Genomic DNA, 23,480 nt, shown 5'->3' on the forward strand with positions numbered 1-23,480 from the left:
TTAGTAAATATCCGATGGCTAGTTCCTAAACGGTTTTACTCCGCCTACTTGGTATTATCCGATACGGGAGTTACTGCACTAAAGTTGAAATCAAAGGAATCACTATCAAACATGGGAAAACAAAATATATCGGTATCGGTTTTTTCGCTGTGAAAGAACAGTTTTAACGGGTGTAACAAGTGTAGATTTGGGACAAATTAAAGCACGAATGTGATTTAAAAAGGTAATTTAGAAGCTATGTAGAATAAGAGATCAACCCAATTTGGATTCGCTTGATTGGTATCTTATGAAGTTCAAAACTATAATCAAGAGATATTCTTGTTTGATCATATTGACATAATAGCAATGCTGTCAACGATCTCATTAAAATCAGATTCCCAACAATCGCTTTACGACGTTACACAGCTTAATAAAACGAAGAGAACGTCACGATATGATATTAATGAGATATTGTGCAGGCAATTTCTTTCTTTATCGAAAAAAAATCTGGAAATAGATAGTATTTGAATATTAAAACACTGGAGGTCTTTACGTATTGTCACATGAAACTGTCATTCTGGACAGATAGCTGTTCTAATCCAAACATTTACACGCATCTTTTTGGTGGTTAGTTCTGGCCGAAAGTGGTTTTAAAAAGTCATATTTTTCATTTATAGTTTTCATATTCATTTCGGTAAAGTAATTTAACGCTTGTCCGCAATGCATTATTCATATGGAATGAGAATGAGTTTACGACGTCTAATTGTCTCAAATTACCATTAATTACCAAACCCAGTTCAACGGGATTTATTACAAATACTTGTAACATGTTTTAAAGCTGCACTCTCACAGATTGAACGTTTTGACAACTTTTTTATTTTTTGTTTTGAAACTAGCCAATTTTTGCGAAAATCCATGGGAACCAGTTATATAAGACTGCTGACAAAAAATGATCGCAGCATTTTTTTAATTTAAGTTCGAAAATTGATGTTTTATGCATTTTTCTTAAACCTTTAGTAACGGTTTAAGCCATAAAACATTAAGTATCGAACGGAAATATGAAAATATGCGATCTGATCTTTTGTCAGCAGTCTTATATCATTGGTTTGCAGATATTTACGCAAAAAAGATCTTTCCAAGACAACAAATAAAAAAGTTGTAAAAATGGTAAATCTGTGAGGGTGCAGCTCTCAGCCTTTCAATAATGTTGAACTGATGGGGTTTGAGTTCGCTGCTGTACACTATTGTATTGTCATCCATTTGCATACCATTAAGCAACTGCATTTATAATTTTGCTAGCTATGTGGGCAATGAATAAAGCAAAAGATAAACATACCTGTCAAGTAATAACGACTATCCAAAGCTGAAATTGAAATGTACGCCGCTTTCAAAATATGGATAAAATTCACTTACAAATAAACGTATTAAATAAATAAATAATATTTTAATCAAAGTATTTTATATCCAAGATAGTTTTAACATGCGTCCTTAAACGTTTTATATTTCACCAGTTGACACGGTTTTTAATTTTCTGTTTTTGCAGATCACGTTCATTTAAGCAAATTTCAATTGCATTAATATCACTTATTTATATCACATACATTGACACAAATAAACATATCAAAGATTGAATCATTTGAACTTTTACGATTGTTTTTCTTTAATGATTGTTTTTCCATTTTAATCCGACCAATGCCAGTAACTTGTATCTATTCCCGTATAAAAATGACAGAAATGTCATGTAAGGCTCTTCAACGAAAACAAGGGTGAAGTGATTTTTCTGCAGCAACAAATGTAGGGAATATTCAAACAATGTTTGTACATGTTCTGTGACTTGCCGAACAGAGTTTTCGTGATACAAAACAATGTCGATGTCCACTATACAGGCTATAAAAACAATCAGGACTCTGGCATGCGTTATTCACCCCTTTGCAATTGAACTAAAACATTTACGAACACGTTAAACGCATTAAGTGTGAAACATTTAGCAATTATTTGTCATGAAAAATACAGTATATGCTTCCTGTTATTTTTTTGCAGTAATGATATAATGATTTGCAGTATTTCAAATATGTTTTAAAACATTTCTATATCATTAAAGATATCGACGCAAACGTGAACGTTTGAAAGGTGACGCACGCAAGTTTGAAGCGTTAACGTCACTAACGTTTGCTTAAAGAATAATAATAAGAAGAAACGTAAAAAATATCTCACCTCAAATAAACTGTGAAGCTGTATCTACCTTTTAAAAATATCCTGATAAAATCACGAGCTGTAATTGTAACTATTTGCGATCACCCTTCTCTTTGAATTTCAAATTACGTTTCAACGTTACGTTCGGTACATCGACATAGCGATAGTAAACGGAAAATCACGTGATTTCATTTTATAGTATCGGAGTGACCTTGACCTTACACAGGATTCGCATCGCGAGTTCCACCCAACGTGTAAACGTGGAGACCTTTTTTCTTACGTTAGTTTTACATTAGACAAATCATTCTTTCACGGCATGCACGGTTTAAGGACACCAGAACGTTGTCAAATTAAAAGAGGCAATACTTAATAGCCCTGTCAGCTGTGTAAAAATGGTTATACGTTACTGGCAATTTTGGATCTTTCTACGTGCGCGTTAACGTCAGTTTAACGTGGCATTGACCTCGCGCTAGTTAGGTATTTTTTTTTAATTTCAGAATTTTGATTAGCACGATTTATTGGAGCATGAATGAAACTATTTCTCGTTCCAAATAAACAATAAAAGCTCCTGAAATGAGGATTAAAGAAATTTATTTTTTCGTGCGCTCAAAATTTGTTTCTAAGAAGTCACGTTAACTCGGTTTATAAGTTTTGTGATAAGTAATAAATGTTAAAGAAAAAGCATTATGCTTTTCAAAAAATGATGTCAGCCGATTTAGATTTTAGATAAGTTATTGTATGGTGGCATAAAAGTGAAAAACATGTTATTTTGTCCTCGCCAAATTACGACGTACGCGTTGAAACGTTAAATGGTAAAAACGACTTACGTATCTTGTTTAAACGGCAAATGAATCTCGTTACGTCGACTTAGTAACCTGTTAATACGACTTATATATCCCGTATAAATGAAATCGCATATCAGCCTGCAATAAGTGCCACGCCTAATTGTTAGGACTTGTGGTTCTACAACTTAATAGACATTACGTTATGTTTTGGTTCCCCGCCTGCTTTAGGACATTTGGAAAATATTAAGTAAAATCTTATTGAATAAGATTTTAAGATTTTCAGCTCCGCTCTTATTAATCATTAAGACTCTTCCTAATATGTTCCAACTATTACTCCGGGGAACTTATGTCGGATAGCGGTCTTTGTATGTATGTATCGTACCTTATAGGAGTTAGATGTTTCTCTGGCTGTATATATAAGTTCTTAAAGCTGCACTCTCACAGATTGAACGTTTTGACAACTTTTTTTATTGTTTGTCTTGGAACGAGCCATTTTTTGCGAAAATCCATGGAAACCAGTTACATAAGACAAAACATAAGATCGCAGATTTTTATATTCAAGTTCCAAAATCGATGTTTTATGCATTTTTCTTAAACCGTTAGTTAGCCATAAAACATTTTTCCGAATGGAATTATGAAAATCTGCGATCTGATCTTTTGTCAGCCGTCTTTTATCATTTGTTTGCAGATGTTAACGCAAAAAATTGCTTTTCCAAGACAAAAAATAAAAAACTAATTATTAACACATGTTGGGACAAGTGTGCGATTTTGTATCGTCAAACTAGTTTATCACAGTGAGCTCCTTTTTCGCAGTGAACCCGGGCGCATTGTTACATATAGTTTAGTGCGTATGTGCTTTGTCTGTGTTGTCTGTTTATTGTACGTTATGTGTCTCTTTTTCAGTGTCTGTTTTACCTGAACCCTGTGTCTTTGTTAATAGTATAGCTACTTGGTTTGTACCCGTAGTGTATTATTAACCTCCAGTCGGCACCTTTTTCCACTGACCGTTTCGCGGCGGTAACCCCCAGTCAACACCTTTTTACATTGACCGTTTCGCGGCGGTAACCCCCAGTCAACACCTTTTTACATTGACCGTTTCGCGGCGGTAACCCCCAGTCAACACCTTTTTACATTGACCGTTTCGCGGCGGTAACCCCCAGTCAACACCTTTTTGCACTGACCGTTTCGCGGCGGTAACCCCCAGTCAGCACCTTTTTACATTGACCGTTCCGTGGCGGTAACCTGAGTCAGAACCTTTTTCCACTGACCGTTCCGCGGAGGTAACCCCCACTCAGCACCTTTTTTCCACTGACCGTTTTGCAGCGGTAGCCCCCAGTGAGCACCTTTTTCCACTGTCCGTTCCGCGGAGGTAACCCCCACTCAGCACCTTTTTTCCACTGACCGTTTTGCGGCGGTAGCCCCCACTGAGCACCTTTTTTCCACTGTCCGTTCCGCGGTGGAACCCCCCAGTCAGCACCTTTTTCCACTGACCGTTTCGTGGCGGTAGCCCTAATTAAGCACCTTTTTTGACTGACCGTTTCGCGGTGGTAACCCCCAATAAGCACCATTTTCCACTGACCGTTTCGCGGTGGTAACCCCGAGTAAGCACTGACTGTTTCGTGGCGATAGCGCCCAGTCAGCACCATTTTCCATTGACCGTTTCGCGTCGGTAACACCCAGTCAGCACTATTTTCCATTGACCATTTCGCTGTGGTAAGGCTTACATTTATTTATAACAATAGGTCAATTTTAAAGTGTTTTATGTAGCTTATCTTAAGGAGTCGTGTGACTATTAAAAGACTCTCGCATAATTTACATATGGCGACACCTGTTTTCAAATATTTCTAAAATTGAACTATTTTAAACAATTTTATAAACACACGCCAAGATACTAGCAGAAATTAGTTTGTAATTTTTAGCTTAAAGTAATGCAATTGTTAAGAGCGTTACTAAACTGGAACCTGCGCTTGTCTCTGGACGGACATACAATTATTTTAACATCAAAATTAGTGTTCTCACCTCATTTGGCGTGCGTGTGTGTCAATTTGAAGGAAAGATGAAAACATGGTCAGTATGTGTGCGTTCAAAAGTGCGTAAAATTTATAAATGATTTGCGCAGTGTATTAAACTTATTAAAGTATGCATTCAATGCATTAGAAACTTATCTTTTGTCATGGATTTATTCCTAGAATGATTGATAGCCTATAAAATACACGTCCTGTGTGTGTTTTATGTAGAATTTGAAATGATAATTGCATGGGCGAAACACTAATTATTCGGTGCAATTCTCAGATAGGCGTTTTTGATTATATGGTGGCCGATTTCTGCCATTTTGTGTTTCCACCTTTTCAGTGCACAAGGACGAACATGTAAAAGTCCGTCAAATGGCGGGGCGAAAAAAGGCCAAGTGGCGGGACGAATATATGCCAAGTGGCTGGACGAAAATTGGCCAAGCGGCGGGGCGAAAATACGCCAAGTGACGGGGCGAAAATACGCCAAGTGGCGGGACGAAAATACGCCAAGTGGCGGGGCGAAAATACGCCAAGTGGCGGGGCGAAAGTGCACAAAGTGGCGGGGCGAACATTTGCCAAGTGGCGGGGGCAAAAATATGCCAAGTTGCGGGGCGAAAATATGCCAAGTGGCGAGTCAAAAATGCGCAAAATGGCGGGGCGAAAATTCGCCAAGTGGCTGGGCGAAAATGCGCGAAATGGCGAGGCGAAAATTTCGCACGAAAATTGCGGAATAACAATGCGACGTATATTTGCCCTTCCATATGGCGCATTTTCGCCCGATCATTTTGCGCAATTTCATTGTCTTGATACTATTATTTTTGTAAGGAACAAGTGCAAAATGGGTCAGAAGGCGGGGAGAAAAAAACACCAAATGGTGGAGCTAAAATACGCCGCATAATTATTTCGCATGTTCGCCTCGCGCTTTCTCTCCACGCCAATTGGCGCAATTGACACAATAATGGCAGAAATCAACCACCATACTATCTGGATTTTTTTTTAATTTTCGTGTAACAGTTCATGAAGTATCATGTAAAATTATGTTGACGTCATATGTTGTAGTCTGCATTCTGCTCTGTCTCAACTTTGATTGTTTTCCATCAAGGGTCGTCCTACAAAAAAAAGAATGTTTATTTGTGATCGCCCTCCTCAAACTTTTATAAGTGGGTCGGTTGGTCGGGGAATATTTTAATTACTAATTGAATAAAAGTTGAGAAAAGAACATGCGGAAAATAGGCTCGCCTACTGTTATGTTCAAGATATATCGGGGGAGTCTGTCAGACCACTGACACTCAACTATTCAATGGTCTATAATCATACAGATGTATTCATGATATATTTCATAGATATAGGCGTAGTCACAATATCCACTGCCCACGCTGAAGTTGACAGTTATATTTGATATAACTCGTGTTTCTCCTTATATAAGTGCAAGAACGGAGCGAAACTGAAGACGACAAGGCCGTTCTTCGTTTACATAATGTATTGGTTATTCAATGAATCAGTCCAGATGCTGTGGTTTCATTTAGGGCTTCCGGGTCTATTCTGTGGTTAAGTTACAAGAACGATCTTGTCGGCAGATTGCTTTTTAATTGTCTTTGTTAAAGATTATATACTTCTTTCCAACAAGCTTCACTTATTGAACATCTCAAACATGTAATTGATTCGATTCGCGTAACACCATTGAACCTATTGGGACAAGCCCAGTAGCCTAACTGTAACCATGTTCTTGTTTAACGGCCGTGAGAGATAAACAACACCAAAAGACCAATCAAAGATTGCATTAATGTTATCAATATACCATGATATCGCATGTTAAACTTTTTGTTAAGGCTGTAATAAAGCTTAACATTCGTGTTTTTTTATCGTACGGTAATGTGTCAGACGGGTGATGATACGGTTTCGTTCTTATGAGGTAGATTAAAAGTTCAACGCCCAGCTGTACACTTAAATGTCCAGACAACGCCAACAATTATTACTAATGGTTTATCTAGCGTTATCACATGCCATTTTTTATCGTAAAATGAAAAATTAAATATTGTCTAAAATATACGGACAATTCCAATTAACATTTTGACCGAAGATACCTACCGTTTTAGTATGACCTGAAGCCCCCATGTCGAAATACGCGTATTTCCACTGTTACCATTAGTTAACGCCTTCTCGCACAGACGTTGCACATGGCATTATAATTACTATTGTTATTATTTATTATAATGATGATGATTATAAGTCTGTGCCCTAACGTTGACCCATGAGATTGCCATACCATGCCCGCATATAGAGTTGATCGCCATATAGCAAGAGTTGATCGTCTAGTCGCTCTTAAACAAAAAGGGACGATTGTATCCCAGTGACTTGGACCTGCATTGGAATTAGTTATATACTATACAGTCGAGAAAAAGTAACATTGACGTCGACTTTGTAAAATGGCGTCCAACACAAAAAGAAAACTGAATATGGTTTTACAACTTGACTTATCAAGATTGGGGGAATGACCTCTAGGTGATGACTCTGACAGCTTAAAAAATGTTTAAGACTGCACTTGTCAATTTTTCTACCTATTTTGAATGTCTGTAAAGCATCACCTCGTAATCATTTCTAACTAAGAGAAGGTAAGCCAGTCTTTCACTGTAGATAAGATATTTGGCACATGAAACAAAGTTAGTTGCACGCCTCTGTAGTCTTTCAATAAAATTGATATCTTTCTTCAAGTAGGGATAAAAACGACAGAAAACAATCACCACATGTGGTCGTACAAGTGCAGTTTATAGGCTAAAACAATATTGTCTCTAAAACTAAAGGATTTTCTGATTATTGACACAATACTGTTTGCTTTGTTAATCTTTGTAAATATATGTGTACTGTACTCATGGGCTTATGCCTACTGTATATGTTTTCCCAATAAACCAATTAATAAGTGAATTAATAATAATATATATTTGTTTTCATGTCCCACTGAAATACAACACCTATATCACATTCTTCAACAACGTTTAAAAGTTCTATTCCTTTGCATGGAATATGACTTTTTCACGATTATCGTGTCCATAGTGCATAACTTTGCATTTGTTGAAATTGAAAGACAGATTCCAATCTCCAGCCTACTTGGACAAACTATCTAGGTCTTTCTGAAGAACAGTGGAATTTGATGTGGCTGCATAAAACATTGTATCATCGGCAAAAACCTTCACCATACTGCTGACAATGTCTGGAATCTTTCACATAGATGATAAACATAATAGGTCCGAGGACACCAGCCTGAGGAATGCCACTCTCCACTGTATTCATTCTCAAGGTACTACCATTCACAGGCACACACTGTTTTCTGCCAATTAGAAAGTCTTTCAGGCAATCCAATACAGTCTAGCAATGCCATATAAGCAGAATTTCTTCACCTGTCGACAATGTGCAACTTTATCAAATGCTTTGGCTAGGTCTAAATATATTGTATCCCAACTCACTCTAACATCAATGAACTCACATCAGGCATTTATTACACGTAATAGCTGTAGTTGACATTATCTACCACTCGGAAAGCCATACTGTAAATTGTTTTCTTTAATAAGCAAAAGTATAAATCAATGTTTTCTTATTTTCTCAATCAATTTATAGACAATAGAAGCAAGACTCACAGACCTATAGTTACTTGGTTCTGTTCTTGATTGGAGTAATTCTCGCTTCTTTACAAGCTTTTAGTAAAGTTCCAATATGAATAGAATTCCTGAATATGATTGTCAATGGTTATGCAAATATGTTTGCCAAGTTTTCAAAAGATAAGGGTGTATATTGTCCATACCCATAGATTAACTAGGATCTAACGCTAAAAGAGTGTCACTAAATGTTTATTTCATTCAAAATGTGATTTACTAGTAATCTTTCTGCGTCCGGGGTTTGTTTCAAGTTTTCTTTTGTGAGCACAGTGGTAAAAAAAGTCATTTAATACGTCTGCGTTATCCTGATTTGAAGACACACATTAATTTTCAGATTTTTTCAGACTGGATACTCATGACTTTCTAGGGATTTTATTTTTTACATATCGCCAAAATTGTTATGGTTCAGATGATAAGAGTTTTTTCATAATTTCTTTTGGTTAACTTCATTAACCTTATTCCATACAATTTTGTAATCTTGAAAATCAACATCTCTTAGCGCTGCCAAATACTTGTTTTCTCTTAATTTCTATTTTATTATCTTTACTCATCCATCCAGGTCTGTTTTCGACCCTTAACTGGTGGTTTAGATTTTGGTACCTGATCATTTATACACTTGTCATATTCATTTATAAAAGGATGCTCACATATCTATCTTTAATCTATCATCCCAGTCTACACTATTCCAGGCTTGACAAAAACCTCTTTCATCACATTTATAATTCAACAGTTTGTGAGCAGCTGTATTAATTTCTACATTATCACGGATGAAGTCAAACAGCAAAGTTACCTAAAATCTTGTTCGCAGGAACTTTGTTGTCTTTTGGACGAGGTGTTTTCTAGAGCCGTCCTTTTTAAGCCCATTCATTTCACCATTCGTTTCATCGTAGAACTAAATTTGTTGGCACGGACAGGATTTCTTCAGAAACATCGTTTCTGATGTATGTTCGTTTACGGTTTTTTTTACAACGCGTATAAATACATTTTTCTGTGATGCGGTAACTTAATTTAAGTAGTTATAACAATAGTAAAATATGAAAAAGCCGTAAGTAATGTAATCAATACGACAAGTGCCGGTAATTCTAAAATTATTTCTGTAGAAATAATTAGCTTTAAACTGCAGTATCGCCGGTCCATAAGTTTTTACAAAACTCAACTCTGGGCCCGTATTCACACACATCTTTATTGATTTCCTAACTTAAGTCAATTTCCTACTTTTTGTATCTAATGGTCATATGCTGTAATTACTTGGTTATTTCTGAAATACTTTTTCTTTGTTGACCTATATAACAATACATTAGTGTATGTATATTATTGTTACATCTCTTTTATATAGATTCCTAAAACTTAGGAAATCGCCTTATCTTTAAAAATGACTTAAGCTGTTTTAAGAAAAAGGGTCCAGGTTATATGAGGACATATAAGTAGTAGCTTTGTGTAATTCTAAGCAATTTGTTAGTAGTATCTAGGGAGAAATGAGGAATTTAAATAGAAATCCTTGCAACTTGACAAACTTTGCTTTGGAAATACTCGTCTCGGAGGACAAATTCGAAAAACAAATGAAATATTTATTACGAAATTATTTAATACGAAGATGGAACATTTTTGTTGTTGACGCCTCGATATACACTGAGGTACTTATATTTATATGGTTTTTTTTTTTTATAAACGCATTTCATAAAACTTAATTCACAAAGAATTTACTCGGATGAACATTAATTGTATTCGTTTATTGCGTTTTACAATATCTCAGTTTATACTTAAAGATGCACTCTTACTCCCAAATAAGATTTACCACAATTAATACTATTATTTTAATATTCCAAAAAGGATTAATAAATGCCGAAAACAATGGTTCTTATGCAGGATACTGAGTTTAACTTGAAAGAAATGAGCATAACACATGGTATTTCTACCTTATGAGACTATAGTTGACCACAGTATATCTTTTACCATTCACCAATCATTTAATATTTTTGCGCTTTCTGCTATTAAATACACGGTTACAATTTTGTTATCAGTAATCAATATTTTCCATATATATATTATTTAGTAAGTAGTTAAAGGTGTATAAGTAAAAATTGATGTTTGATATACATGTGCATGTATTGATTTTGAATATGAGTGTCACTTTAACATCTCACTTTAAAAAACTATTATAATTATTAATGTAAGCATGTACTTTGTAAATAAGAATATATTCCAATAAAGGAACAAGTATCTGCTTTGATAAAAACAAATGTCAAAAAAGGCTTTCTGACATTTAATTAACAATACGTTTATTTTTCTATCATCGATTTGTAATGTGCGTTGGTTTAATACGTTCAAGCATGTCTTGTCAAAACAAGACACATTAAAATAATTTATCAACAGAACAGAACATAACAGATAATTACTTAAGACTTGTACAATGTACATCATCTTCTTAACCATATATATATAATAATTGAACACATGGTGAGAACACAGGTAATACAATAAGGAGTAAATTAGAATACAGATGTATGGACATATTCAAATTAGGTGAGGATGAACAAAAATATAACAAAAAATGAATCATTGTTATAATTCAATATTAAGAGTTGTTCGTCTTATACATAACGCTTCTTTGACATATAAAGATAGTTTTATAAGTTCTTGTCAATTTGTTGAATTTAACAGTTCAATAAATTTTAGTACAGACGGACGTATATAATAATTACGTTTGATGTATTTCTTTATAATAAGATTAAAACATGGACAAATAAAAATAGAATGGAACTCGTCTTCTATATCTCTTCTATTACAACATAAACAATATCTTTCATCACGTTGAATTCGATTACGGTTATATCTACCCGTTTGCATTCTTAAAGGGTGAACAGAAAGTCTAAGTCTACAAAAGAATAGGCGTAAGCTTTTAGGTAAAATGTCTAAATAATGTTCATAACCAAAAGTGGTTTTAAAGTCTTTATACAAAAACAAGACTGGACTATCAAGAGAGCGATACCACTCTTGCCTAAAACAATCAATTATTCTAGTTTTTAACTCACACAAAAAATACTTTTCATTTGGTACACTGGCATTATCAAATACATATCCAAAGCCAAACTCGCTCAAAAGCTTTCTAACATTTGATACCCAATTATTCTTTCCTATTACACAGTCTGATAATGCATACCTATATACAGTGCGCATTATGATATTATCACTTCTTACAACCTTAAGCCAATATTGTATAATTCTAACAAATCTATGTACATAAAGAGGATATCTGCCAAACTCACCGTAAACACTTGCTGTACATGTATTTTTTTCTAACATTTAATAGACGTTTACAAAATTTTAAATGAATTCTTTCAATTTCTTTAGACTTGGTATAACCCCATATTTCCGAAGCATAATTTAGAACAGGAGCTACAAAAGCATCAAATAGTTGACATAGACTCTTTGGTTTCAGGTCATATTCCCTACATTTACATAATAATACATTTAGTGCTTTTAAAGCTTTACCAGTTAAATGTTCTTGGTTTAAAGCATAATTACCAGTATAGTTGAAAACAGTTCCTAAGTAATTAAAATCATTCACAAATTCAATAGACTGGCCATTGTAGGTCCAATGTTCTGATGGCAATAGCCCTCCTCTTTTACGAAAAACCGTATTTTTTGTTTTATAATAAGTATATTTACAGATAAACCCCAGTTATTACAGTATTCTAAAAGTCTATACAAATGTTGTTGTATTTCTTCAGGTGATTTTCCTACGATAGCCATGTCATCTGCAAATAACAACAATATAAGGACAATATCATCAATTAGAAGTCCAGAATCTACATCATTCTGTAAAAATAATTCTAAGTCTTCACAAAGAGAGAAAATAGTAAAGGAGACATAACTTCTCCTTGACGGAGGCCTACAGCATAGTCGAAGTAATCAGATTATGTAAAACATGATTTAACACAAGATTTAACTTTTTGATACATATCTCGTACTATTCTCAGTAGTTTTCCTTGAATACCGCATTTGTACAGTTTCAACCATAAAGCATTTCTATAAATAGAATCAAAACATTTCATCATATCAACATAAACAACATAAAGTCTTTATTGTCATTCAAATATTTTTGCACTAATGACGTAAGAATAAAAATAGCATCTACAGTTGATCGTCCTTTCCGAAATCCGAACTAAGCGTCCGAAATTATGTTATTTTCATTACAAAATGTATCAATGCGTTTATTTAGTACAGTTGTAAAAAGCTTAGACAGGCAACTAACGAATGTAATTCCCCTATAATTATTAACGTCATCTAAATTTCCCTTTTTATGCAATGGTATAATAACACCTTCCATCCACTTATCAATATGCGGTTATTAATTAGACATGTTAAACTCCGCGTAAAGTGAAAAACATTGTTAACAAGCCGTTTAATATGACAAATGGTAATATGTAGTTAGTTTATATAAAATGCAAACACCTTGAGAAACTAGTTTTTTCCCCTTTAGTATCCTTAATTTTGTTGTGGTCTTCTGTCAAACAATTTGTTGCCATAATGCATGTCTTGCATACGTTGTAATTGGTATGAATATGTATATATTTCTAATGCAATAAACAATGTTGAGTTGAGTTATAGACGCTCTCTACAAGCTCTGAATATTAGAAGATCAACTTTAAAAATTGATTTACAATAATAACAGTTTTGTTCACCCTCACCTGATTTAAATAATTTTTGAACATATTTATGATTCTATTTCATATAATGTATAACCTATGCCATTTGTAGTTAAGAAGATGATGAAAAGTAGTAGTGTTTGGCCAGTTCTGGCTCATTTGTCCATATTATGGTTAAAAAACCCCACATTTGACCATATTATGGTTAAAAAAACACATTTGACCATATTATGGTTAAAAAACACATTTGTCCATATTATGGTTAAAAAAAAAATTTGACCATATAATGGTTAAAAAACACATTTGTCCATATTATGGTTAAAAATACACGTTTGTCCATATTATGGTAAAAAAAACTCATTTGACCATATTATGGTTAAAAAACACATTTGTCCATATTCTGGTTAAAAAACTCATTTGACCATTTTATGGTTAAAAAACACATTTGACCATATTATGGTAAAAAAACACGTTTGACCATATTATGGTAAAAAAACACGTTTGACCATATTATGGTAAAAAAACACGTTTGACTATATTATGGTAAAAAAACACGTTTGACTATATTATGGTAAAAAAACACGTTTGACCATATTATGGTAAAAAAACACGTTTGACCATATTATGGTTAAAAAACACATTTGACCATATTATGGATAAAAAACACATATGTCCATATTATGGTTCAAAAAACACATTTGTCCATATTATGGTTAAAAAACTCATTCGACCATATTATGGTTAAAAATCACATCCGTCCATATTATGGTAAAAAACACATTTGACCATATTATGGTTAAAAAACAAACTTGACCATATTATGGTATGTTATGATGTGTACCGAATGCAAAGCGTCGGGCAGCGCAAAGCGCCGCGGGCACTTCGTGCCACTTTGTGCCAGTCCCTGGCGAGACTTATGATGTGTATATGGTGTGTTATGATGTCTTTACAAGCCCCAGTGTCCATAGGCCAGCTTGTGCACCCATCCTCCTGAATGACCCGCTTGTCATCGTTAGGAGGTTGCAGAGCTCCCGTACCGAGCCCCTAGCAAGGCCTAAGGGCTCGTCCCTCGCTAGGAGGTCGCAGAACTCCCTTACAAAAGCATTCCTAAGATCGGGATACTTTTAAAGGGGCTGTTTTTACCTAACAATAACCCTTGCACATCATAAGTCACACCCTCGTTTTTCAAGTACAAGCCGTCCCCTACCGATTGAAAACCAGAATCGCTTGCTTGTCTTAAATATAACCCCTTACAGCCGTTTCAACCTGACAAACACATCCACTCTTTTTAAGGTATAGTCCATTACCCATTAACTTTGACACACCCGTACTTGCCAGTCCTGACATCGCTCCAACACCTAAAGCTTGAAGAACTGTTTTCAATAAAATGGGTGCTACTGTAGCTGCTAATCCTGCAAGCATAGGAAGAAAACCCCCCTCCACTTTAAGATTATGTCTGATTTGAGTCTTACTCATTTTGATTGTTACCCATTTTCCATTTTGATATGCTATTGTCAATTTAGTGACTTGAGCTTTTGTTAGTGCAAGAACATCTCCCCCATTAATGTCGTGATGACTTAATCTTATGGAAACAGCTTCTCCAGATTGAAGAGCTGATCTGAGCTTTTCCTTTTGTCCGTCCGAAATTGACACTTTTACGTTCGTATAATTCACTTTTAATACAACATTATTTTTTTTAAGTCTCGCCAGGGGCTTGGTAGCGAGTGACGAGCCCTTAAGGGAGCTCTGCGACCTCCTAAGCCTTTCGAATATGGAATCGTATAGTCAACTGTTCTCCTCGAAGATTAAGCTGTTTTCCGTCTTGATCAGTTAACACTGTTTCCATACTATTGATTGAGCCCATCGTAATAGGAAGACTAGGTTTTTTGGGTTTTCAATGGGTGAGGCGTTGGGAAAAAAGCTATATATTATAGGTGAAGATGATTCATTTAAAATCGAACCTGCAGTTATATTTGTGTTGACTTATATGCTGTTGAGAGATAAGATGCTGACCACATTTTCAGACTCGTTGTAGAGAGCAGTGTAAATTTTACTGCCAAACCCTGAAACAGTTCTGAGATAGTTTTCTACTGTTAAATCAACCTGGTAGTTGTTTTCCAGCGTGAGTATTGATTTAAGGGTGTTGGGGTTAGCCGATAATCTAATATAGAATTCATCATTTATGGAGTCGTAATGACCATTTTGTCTCATTTTTAACTGAATGAAGACGTTAACATCTTCGAGATCAGATATATTAATGTTTGTCCATGTAACACCGTTGTCATGAGAGTACCTTAAGACGTTGTTTGTAGAATCGATGTTTGGAAAGCTGTTGTACGTCTCTAGGTTGACTAGAGCCATTTCATATTTCTTAGGCTTATCGAATTGTAATGGTGGGTTAAACCTGGTTTTAATTTCAGTTTTATTATCACTCACCACAATCTGGAATGATTGTTTAGGTTTTGTATTTTGGGCTATGGAGTCGCAGGCGCAACTTATCCGTTCTAACAGATACTGATTGCATTCATTTTTTAATACAACATTATTTTTTTTAAATAATGGATGCTCTGTGGGGCGCAGCCGCACCCTTTTGCACTAAGCCGGGATGTAAAAGTTATCAAACCCACTCCTATACTTTCCATTATGTTTTTTACAAGTCAAGTCAATTACAACAAAACCATATGGTTTCTCCCAATTTTTTTAACATAAAATTTTAAACTCATCCTTTGTCATATCACTGCTGACATGATCGTTGTAGATGTGGCTAATATTTTTGAGATCTTGAGAAAACAAACAGATAAAGTTTGCATTTTCGCGGATAGTCTGTCTAGGGAGTTTAAAGTAGTTTTGTGATAGGTAGAACCAGTCCACGATTGAGTGTCTTCCACGAATGTAATAGGACTCACATTTGTTTTGCTTTTCAAGCAACAGGTCATCAAAGATCATGAGGTTCTTGTTTTCTGAGCTAAGTTCCCGCGGATCTGGTACATCCTCCGACGTCTCGTAAAAACTGCAATCGATGTCAGACTACGGCTACTGGAGAACAATTCAATTTCATGATCTCCTCTTGATTATTGAATAGCCTAATTATAGCCTCTTTCGGAAGTTTTTCTTCAAACGCTTTTTAAGAATCTTGTATTCTGGTTGGAAAAGACTCTTTATAAAAACGAATAGTTTATTATAGTCCAACCACCCCGGGCGTAGAAGAAGATTTAAGAGGAGGGTCGTCTTGCCACAACCTGACTTACCTATAATAACTCCACGTATTGACTTGGGGAGTAGTTCATTATTAAACCTTTTTGAATTCATTTCATTCCATGAGAGATCACTAACTTCCATTTTTTTAATATGTAATATATTAAAAATGTACTTCGTAAAATGTAAACGAGCTACTGATACTAAGGATATAGTAGATGTTGTTACTAAAAATAACATAAATATGAAGCGTGGAAAATGCGTGGAATGTGGGTCAACAAAGACACAATATGTCAAGGGTTCACACAGCGGAAGTGGGGTCATAAACAACCTAATTAACAAGCTTCCATTCGAAATGCATCTACCGGGGCATAATTTCACGGGGCCTGGGACAAATCTAAACAAAAGGCTGAATAAAGACATGACTCCTAAGCCTTGGAGCGTTCCAATAAATCGTGTTGATAATGCCACGTATCATCATGATGTGTGCTACGCTAAAAATAAAGATACCGGTACGCGAAATCGTGTGTGTGATAAAAATATGATAGAAGAGATGGATGTGATTTACAACCCATCTTTACGTGAAAGGTTAGACCGAAGCATCGTCCAAAAAATAATTGGAACTAAGATGAACTTTTGGATGGGTGTTAAACAACTTAAAAAAAGCCCAAAATTAATAGTTCGGACTAACCAATTAGCTAACGAACTACACAAGCCAGTCAATACAAAGTTTCAAAAAAGAAGAGTCTACGTTAAGGGTGAAGATGAAATTTGGGCCGCTGATTTAGTAGACATGCAGAGCTTTTCCAGAGAAAACAAAAACGTCAAGTTCTTACTGACTGTAATTGACGTCTTCTCAAAGTATGGTTGGATGATACCGCTAAAAGATAAGACTGGGAAGTCTGTTGCAGATGCATTGAAACAGATCTTAAAGGAGCGGAAACCGAAGAAAATGTGGGTGGACAAGGGTAAAAAGTTCTATAACAAGGATGTACAAAACCTTGTTGAGATCTACAGTACGGAAAATGAAGAGAAGTCATCTGTGGTTGAAAGATGGAACAGAACAATGAAGGAGAAAATGTGGAAGTACTTTAGCGCTAATTCTACCAACAAGTACATTGATATATTGAATGATCTTGTAGATCAATTTAACGACACAAAGCATTCTTCGATAAAGATGACTCCTGTAGAAGTTAGTATGTTAAAGAATGAGAATCGTGTGTATAAAAATCTGTATCCCGAACGTAAAAGTTGCGTCAGCGACTCCAAAGCACCGATGCCAACAAGCTCAAAACCAAAATTTGCTGTTGGTGATAGGGTTAGGATTACCAAAAAAAAAACGTTTGAAAAGGGCTACACACCGAGATGGACTGAGGAGGTGTTTACAGTATCATAGATTCAGTATACCAACCCTGTAACATACAAAATTAAAGACTACAACAAAGAAGAAATTCAAGGTACATTTTACGAGCAGGAGCTTCAAAAGACTGACCAAGAGATTTTTAGAATTGAGAGGGTGATACAAAAGAAGGGTAAAAAGGCTCTTGTAAAGTGGCTCGGTTATCCAGAGTCGTTTAATTCATGGGTGGAACGAAGTGACCTTTCTGACATAAAAACAAAAATATAGTTTTTATAAAATGAACATATCAGTTGACAAGGTAGTCTTACCAAACAAACCATTAAGCAATCTAGAATTGATAGATGCTGTGGAGTTATTAAAAATACCACATTTTAAAGGGGTGTTTATGCGCAATGAGTTGGATGATTGTCTAAAGCCTCGCCAGGGGCTGACACAAAGTGGCACAAAGTGCCCGATGCTCCGCATTGCCCGGCGCTTTGGAGTCGCAGGCGCAACTTTTGCTTTCGGACAAAAAAGGAGTGTGGTATACTCAACCTAGATGACAACGACAACCTAAATGATCAATATGGAACTAGGACTGGTGGTGGTACACATTGGGTTGCATGGTGGAAAGATGAAAAAAACAAGCTCTATTTTGATAGCTATGGTTTACAACCACCTACTGAGTTGATAAAATATTTGATGCAAAGCACCCGAATGCCAATTACATACAACACACATCAAGTTCAAAAGGCTGGAACAGTTATATGTGGGCATCTATGCTTGTATGTTTTGAAACTATTGTCAGATGGAGATAGCTTGCAAAACATTATCAACAGTCTGATTTAAAAAAAATAAATAACTACATTATAAAAATGCCTGTTGATAAATTTGGTAGTAGTAGTAGGGAGAGGCCTACAGAAGTCTCTGGAGTTTCAGTTACTTACATAAACAATATTATTTTAAGAAGGGATGGGACAAGTACGGCAATCGGTCCTATTAATATGAGCACAAATAGAATTATGAATTTAGTTGACCCGAGTGTTGATCAAGATGCATCCACTAAACATTATGCAGATCATAGTCTCATTGTACTCGATGATTCTATCGGTATAAAAATAATTCAACTTCAAAATATCCTTACTGGAGTAGATACCACCCTTGAAAAATATACGGATGATGCTGATGATATCTTCCAACGTGATAAAACATATGCAAATAATCGTGATGAAAAGGTTAAAAGGTATGTAGATACTAAACTTGAAGACGTTAGAAAAGATTACGCAGCTGCGGATTTAGTTGCTACACATGCTGCTAACAAGTATACGGATGCTCTGGATACAGATTCATATACTAATCTCAGACGGTATGTGGAGGAGTTAAAAAATAGGGTATCCGTCTTGGAGGGCAAGGGTGCGGCTGCGCCCCACTAACGATGATGGCAAGGGCTCGTCCCCCGCAAGGGTTGCGCCCCACAAGCGGGTTAAAAAAATATATCCATACTAAAAATATGGAAATAGAGCAAAAGAACAACAAACTGTATCCATCCCTCGATAATGTTTGAGGCGCAATAGCTTCTGCACCTCCACTAGATAAAGGACATGGATATCGGTTACAGAAAATTGGTAAAGTTCAAAGACTGCTTGAGGATGAGCGTGATAAGCAAAAAGCTATAAGTAAAAAGTATCACAGCGCAAGCAACATCATACAGATAATTTATACAGGTCTCATAACCGTGAGTATGGGTCTTGGTTTAGGTGGGGTAGGTCTACTTTCAACCGTTATTGCTACTCCTGCGGTAATTGTTATGGAAGCCACTGCTACAGGTATATAATTACTTAGCATCGTTGGAGGTTTTATAAGTAAGAAACTCTCATTAAAAGCAGAAAAGCATTTACAGATTCAAATAATGGCGGAATCAAAACTAAACACGATCGAAGAACACATCTCTAAAGCTATTATAGATGACTATATATCTGATGAAGAGTTCACCGTGATAGTTTCTGAGCTGAGAAAGTTAAGGGAGATGAAAGAAGGATTGAGACGTAGCATTAAGAAAACCATGGATTCCGAGATGAAAAACACATTATTAGAAGCGGGAACGTCTTTTCGTAAAATGTTTGAAAAGAATCAGAGTGCCAACAATAAAACGTGATGAAAAACGTGATGAAAATGTGATGAAAAGCGTGATGAAAAACGTGATGAAAAACGTGATGAAAAAAAATCGGGCCCTATAAAAAATGTCGTTTCTAAAAATAACAGACCCGAAGATGAGGGACTTTATTGTTCAAGAGTATCTAAAAACCAAACGAAACATTCAGCAAAACAATATCACCGACCGTGTAGATGAACCAAAAATATGCAAGGTGAACTCTCAATGTTTTTTTAAACCCGTGACATCGACTCAGCGGGAGATGACGGAGGATATTCTTAGTGAGCTTAAACCTATTCAAAAGGGAGTTGAAGAGAATCCAACTCGATAGCGAGGAACGAGTGCTTATCATTTCCTCAGTTTCCAAGTATCAAGATGCTGGAGCCTGAAGTCTCTCAAACTCAAGAAACCAACTTTATTGGTCCTATTGCGGAACAGTACTTGAGAAAGTTTGCATCAAAGGATGGTGTTGACAAGACGTATGGGATATATGATAAACATGGAAACTTTTTCAATGGTGATAAACCTATAACGATAGTCGATGACAGTATACTTATTGGAGATAAAGAGTATGATGGAACACCTGGTCTATGGGAATTACTGATAAGTAAAGTGCCAGATGATAAGGTTTACACACAGCAAGACTATGATAAGTATGCTGTATAATGTACAGCACGAACACGTTACACAGAGGAAAAAACCTAAGAGTTGGAAGTGGAAAAATCTCTTAATTTTTTTGGGGGAAGATCGATTGCAGCCCCAACAGTTTGGGGAAGGGGTGGTATATCCATCATCCACAGACGTAATACTAGACCGTGTTGAACTACTGTTGGCAAGCATGAAAGCGGGAAATACCGGAGTAAAGGATGAGATAGTATTAATTTTAAATCAGTTGAAGAGTCAAAAAGTAGTAAACAATGATACATTTAAAAAGATCTTTTCAGAACTATAAAAGAGTATGTTCATTATAAAAAATCGTGGTTTTAAACGTCGGTATGTTATTGGAGGCTCCGGAATCCTTGATTCTGTTGCTAGTATGCTTTCAAGAGTGTTTTCATCTACAGCAGCAAAAGCTATCGGAGATGTCAGCTTAGGTATTGCTAGAGAAGGGTAAAAGAAAGCTTTACAGATAGGACAAAAATCGGCTATTGATGCGGGTATAAAACTTGTTGAAAGGGGGGTGACCAAAATGCTCGCCCCCAAAAAAAAACATAAAGAAAGGGCAAATAAAATCATTAGTACATTTTTTACAGGTGTGACTCCAAATCAACGGGGGCACAGCCTCGCCAGGGGCTCGGAAAGCCTCGCCAGCGGCTCGGAAAACATCAACACCTTAATGGTTCAGGGGTCAATCAAAATGCTATAGCTATACAAGATCTTGTTCGAAAGTTGAATGGTAGATTCTGAAAAGTATGAAAATGAGTTAAAGAAATCAAAATTATATTAAAAAACCATGAGTAATCTAGATTTCAAAAGAGTTGACTATCCCAAGTTTCAGTCTGCGTCTATCAACATTAACAATGCGGTGATAAAACTGAGTGGTGAAGATGAGGCGGGGGCTGTTCAAAAGGGTAAGTATGGCACCGACTGAGTACCTATCACATTGATAGAAAAGCATCTGAACAAGATGAAAGAAATAGAGAAAATGGTAAATGAATGCCTAGTAGATGAGGAAGGTCTGAGGAAGATTAAGAAAAATATAGGATTTAAGTTTAATAGGGTAAAATACGTTAAGCGTAGGAGCATATACCTCGCAGGTGCAAAGGCAACCCCACAACTATATCTGACTTAAGGTGGTTAAAAAAACATTCTCTCGTAAATAAGTTAAAAAAAAATTATTTTGTTATTTTAAAAAATGAGTAATCTAGACATTCTAAATTTTACTGAGGCATCTATAAAAGATGAAAGTATTGAATCCTACGAACACAAAGAGTATGAGCCTGTTACTGGGGCAAGTCTAAACAATCCTGGTGGTGAGATCAGAATCAGCATCGAGACGCAAGATATATTCACACATCCGAGTGAGTCTTATCTCCTTGTCGAAGGTAGACTCACAAAGGCTAATGGCACAGATCTATATGGTAATGGTGATGTCGTTTCTTTAACAAACAATGCAATTATGTATTTGTTTAGTAACATCAAATATCAGATCTCTTCGCAAGAGATTGAATCTATCAATTCTCCGAGACAGGGGACTACCATGTTAGGTTTGTTAAAATATTCCGATGACTTTAGCAAAAGTCAGGGGTTAAATCAGCTGTGGTTTAAAGACACGGCGGCTGCTACTCATCTTGATAATAATACAGGGTTTGGTATTCGACAACGGTACATCATTCAATCTCCAAATCCTAAAGGAACCTTTAGTTTCAGGATACCTCTCAAACATATCTTCGGATTTTGTGAGGATTACAATAAAATCCTGTATGGGATGAGGCAAACGTTGACTCTCACCAGAAAGGGTAATAATGATGCAATTTTCCGCTTAGAAGCTGCGGGGCCTGGTAAAGTAACTCTTGATAAGCTTTCATGGTTTATGCAACACGTGCTACCAGCTGATGCTGAAAAGTTTCAGCTACACAATACGATTCAATCTAAGGTGACTCTACCGGTTGGTTACCGAATGAGACAATGTGAAAACATCACCGTCCCTCAGAGCACCAGCTTTACCTGGAGCCTGAGTGTCAAGTCTTCACCAGAAAAACCTCGTTGGATTATTGTTGGATTCCAGACTGAAAAAGATAACAATCAGTTGAAGAATCCGGCTATCTTTGACAACGTTAATGTGAGTAAAATGCACGTCACGTTAAATGAAACTAGATACCTCGCTATTGATTACAATATTTAATTTATTAAGCAACAGTTTAGTCGGGTATATGGCGACGCTGCGGCATTCAGATCCAAGTGTTTTCACATGGATGAGTTGGTGAGTAATCCGAACATCACTCCGAGCGATTACATGGATTTATACCCACTCTTTGTGTTTGATGTGAGCAAGCAGAGTGAGAGGCTCTGTGACAGACGCGAAGGTCAAAGCGCAGTTCAATGCAAATGTACCCGCGGATACACAAGCATTTGCTCTAGGCATCTCGGATAAAATGCTATCATTTCAGTCAGACGGAGAGAAGATGAGTGTTATCTATTAAGGGAGCTCTCGCACGCTTGCTTAACCAAAAAAATCTTAAAAATGGCTTAAAGAAAATGTATTTTAGATATAAAATGACAACTATCAGTACTAAGACAGATCTTGAAAGACAAGAAAATAGAAGGCTACTTTTGCTGCAACAAACCTCAATTGATAGAGCTGTTGGAAAAAGAGGTATTCTACCTGAGGAGGTAATGGAGTCGCAGACGCAACTAAAGACAAATAGAAACAACCCGAAGCATGTGACATTAACGGATGTTACATTAGATAAGGAGTATAAATTTCCATCCATCTACAAGGCAGCTCGTTTCATCAAAAAGTCACCAAGAACCATAACATTTTGGAAAAATAGGTTGGGAATAAAAAGTACCTAGTTAAAGTTGA

The 23,480-nt window shown here is 36.0% G+C and overlaps 1 protein-coding gene across 1 annotated transcript in view; it reads right to left on the reverse strand.

Moving 5' to 3' along the window:
- Positions 1-2,339, reverse strand: part of LOC128240738 (electrogenic sodium bicarbonate cotransporter 1-like) — a 66,716-nt gene extending 64,377 nt beyond the window's left edge. The window contains exons 1-2 of the mRNA XM_052957550.1: positions 2,194-2,339; positions 1,316-1,342 (exon numbers count right to left, since the gene is read on the reverse strand). The gene's annotated coding sequence lies outside the window, so the exon portion shown is untranslated. The remainder of the gene's footprint in view (positions 1-1,315; positions 1,343-2,193) is intronic.
- Between the last annotated feature and the right edge of the window lie 21,141 nt (positions 2,340-23,480).

Source organism: Mya arenaria, chromosome 7 (assembly GCF_026914265.1).
Source record: "Mya arenaria isolate MELC-2E11 chromosome 7, ASM2691426v1".
NCBI classification, from domain to species: domain Eukaryota; kingdom Metazoa; phylum Mollusca; class Bivalvia; order Myida; family Myidae; genus Mya; species Mya arenaria.